Source organism: Manis javanica, chromosome 9 (genome assembly GCF_040802235.1).
Source record: "Manis javanica isolate MJ-LG chromosome 9, MJ_LKY, whole genome shotgun sequence".
NCBI lineage: Eukaryota > Metazoa > Chordata > Mammalia > Pholidota > Manidae > Manis > Manis javanica.
The window spans coordinates 76,759,439-76,762,483 of NC_133164.1; the positions used below are offsets into that span (position 1 = coordinate 76,759,439).

The 3,045-nt window shown below is 45.8% G+C and overlaps 1 long non-coding RNA gene across 1 annotated transcript; it reads left to right on the forward strand.

The window, feature by feature from the left end:
* The first annotated feature begins 275 nt into the window (after window positions 1-275).
* LOC108407611 (uncharacterized) lies at window positions 276-2,625 on the forward strand. The gene is made up of 2 exons (XR_001855772.3): window positions 276-1,214; window positions 2,377-2,625. It is a non-coding gene; the product is annotated as an uncharacterized lncRNA (long non-coding RNA).
* The last annotated feature ends 420 nt before the right edge of the window (window positions 2,626-3,045 follow it).

Here is a 3,045-nt window from a genome sequence, read left to right on the forward strand (position 1 = left end):
CTAAATAAGCACCTCTAAATATCCTTTAATAATGTCCGTGCCCCAGAGGGAACGACAGAACCAGAGGGGTGGCATGGCCCGGCAAGCAGCAGGAGTCTGGTCAGCCCACAGGAAAGGGTGACACCCTGCCTGGAGCCCCAGCAGCCAGCAGGTGACCTCACCCAGCATGGCTCCGGCCTTTCATCTTTTTCATTAAAGAAGCTGTTTTTCACTGAAGACATCCCGGAGGCCGGCTCTTCCGGGGGTGGGCGGGGCCTGCAGCGGGTGGGTGGGGCAGACACCGCGCGCAGCAGGTGTGCGGCTCGGCCCCTGTGCGCGTGCGCGGAGTCGGGCTGTTTGGAGTCGGCCAGGACCGGCGGCTGTCTTCCCGTTACCCCATGGGGGTCGGTAGGGCGGCAGGTGCACCCCAGACAACGCTTCACCCTGCAGTAAATTCCGTAATCACAGGTCACCGAGTGGGCGCCCCTTTGAAGTGAGGGACTTTCTTCTTGTTCCTGCGGTGGATACAATTTGGCCGAGATATCAAATGCAGATAGTAAAAATTTAATTAACAAACCAAAGCCTTTATCTGTAGTTTTTAGAACTGTGGCCAACAATTTTCTTCAATCTCAAGAGCTCCAGTCAGAGCTGAGAGAAGAAAGCAGCGCCTTTGTAGTGCGGAGAACATACAGCTTTTCCTGATGATGGCTCCCACAGATAAGGCTCCTCTCAACTGCCTACTCCTTGGAAGAGGCTTTGAGGCCCCTCTGCAAGTGGGGCTGCATTTTTGAGAGCCGTTTCACATTTTGCTGTGCTTAACGCTTTATCTGCAGAGTCCCGGATGATTCTCCCAACAAGCCACGCTGTGAGAGACTGAGTCTCTTGTGTAGGATTATGTGCACAGGCAGCAGACCCAGGACAGAAAACATAATCACCCCAGTCTTTCTTATCAGAAGCTTATTGAGGATGCAGTCTTAGGTGACGTGGAGATAAAGTGACACTAATTACTTACAGGTAACAGTTTACTTCCATACCAGCCTTTCAACAAATTCACACGGGGAACAGCTAATGCTGCTGTCCACTAGAGCTTCTGTGGATGGGGAAACCGAGACTCGGAGAGGCCAAGAACGTGTTCTGTCTTCTAGTCCAGGCGGAACTCTCCTGAAGAAAGCAAAAGGAAATCATGCAAGGCCATGTGTAAGTAACATGCAATGAAAGCATCAGAATCCAAATAGGTATGTATTATATACCTATGTGTATATTGTAAAATTATCTATGTGTAATCTCTGAGTGTGATTAAAGGTGATTTTTCTTTCCAGTTTTTGAGCTTTCCTCCAGCTTTCAGGTTTCCTAAAGTTAACATGTGTTAAATTTATAATAACAAATTACTAGCACAGTTAATGAGCTCTTGAAGTCATAGACCAAAGGGCCCCAGTGGTTGGCTCCCAATGCCAATAGCATGTGGTTTTAGATTAATTGGATTAGATGGGGTTGAACTGGTAGAACAGAGAAGGAACAAAATTTGCCCAAGATTGTACACATAGGATATGAAGTAGGCCTGAAACAGGAATGCAAAGGAGAAGCTGGGACCCACCTCTAGGAAACAACTGCCAGGACACAAAGGCAAGAACACTGCTTGGCCAGAGGAAGTTTAAGGATTTCCCCAAATATCATTCCCTTTTTCAGCATTCAGGGAATGAACATAACGTGGAGGATTCTACCTATTGTCCCCTAGTCCGTCAGCCCTCGTGTTGCTCACACTGGCCTTGTGATTCGGAGACTAGTGGAAATGGTAAGGAAGCATGGAGAGAGAGAGAAAGAGGAGGCCCCTGAGACCTACAGCACTGGAGCAGAGCAGATCTCTTTATCTGATTTAATAGCAAGTGTATCTTGCAAGCTAGGTCTAAATGAAGCTAAAACTGGGATTGATTTAGTCAGCTTGGTGGCACTCATATATTTGTGTGGGAAATGGGAAGATGCATAGGCAGGTCATGGAGGAAGGAGGAAGGGGTAGGATTAGTCTAAGTTAAACTAGCCAATGGCTTAGTGACCTTTACTAGTGCCTGGAAACAGATGGCTCTCCCCACCACTGTATTCCAAGCCTGGAACATTTCTGCAATGCCAGCCCCTCTTCGGTGGCTTGTCCCCTGAAGGAAAGGGCTTGACCACACTGAGGTCACCATGCCAAGGCTGCCAGAGGACCCTCACTTGGAAAAGGGTGGAAGCAGTTACCAAAGGAATCCCCTCCCAACTCCATGCTGCAACTCCCGCCCGTCATCCACCATCCATCCTCCCGGCAGGTCTCTGTTCCAACCACTGGAACATTCCATTTCTGAGAAACATGATCTAACATGCATTTGACAATTCTATTTATACCTATCACAATTTCTCTTTTAGGTGACCATCTTGTTGGAAAAACAAAAGAAAATGCTTGAGATAGTCTCAAGATTAAGCAAAAATGATCAGAAAAACTGTAAGAAGCTGCCATCATGTTTAAAGCAGCACATGGTTTTAAAACATACCTCCTCACCCTACGGTTAAAAAATAAATAGGAGTTCTTAAAGGCTTCAAAAAACAATAGCATTGCAAGACCTTTATTTTTATAATTCAGTGAATCTGTAATATATTAAACATGAGAGGATCCTCTTGGCCAGTGTTTTTCATATGTGTGTTTTGCTAATTCATTTGCACTTGCTTAATGTCTGTGAGGGCCACAGACCAAGCCCAGGTCTGTGGAGTTCTTCTTGAAAGGCACACAGCTAAATACATGCTCACTTAGGCATCTGATGAGTATGATCTTGTGAAAGGGAAGTTGGCATTTGGTCTACAGACTTTGAAGGGAGATGTCTAATATCTCAGTTGTCCCTATTAATTTGTTAATGCAATTAATTAACAATACTTATTAACTATAGTTATTATTGGGCACTTACTGTGTGCCAAGCACTGTAAGCTATAGTTAAACCCTCAAAGCATCACTGAGAAGTAGAAACCATTATCCCCTCTTTCCCACAGATACGGTATTATTCTGAAACAGTCCCACACTGCCTGCATACTACAGTACAATCT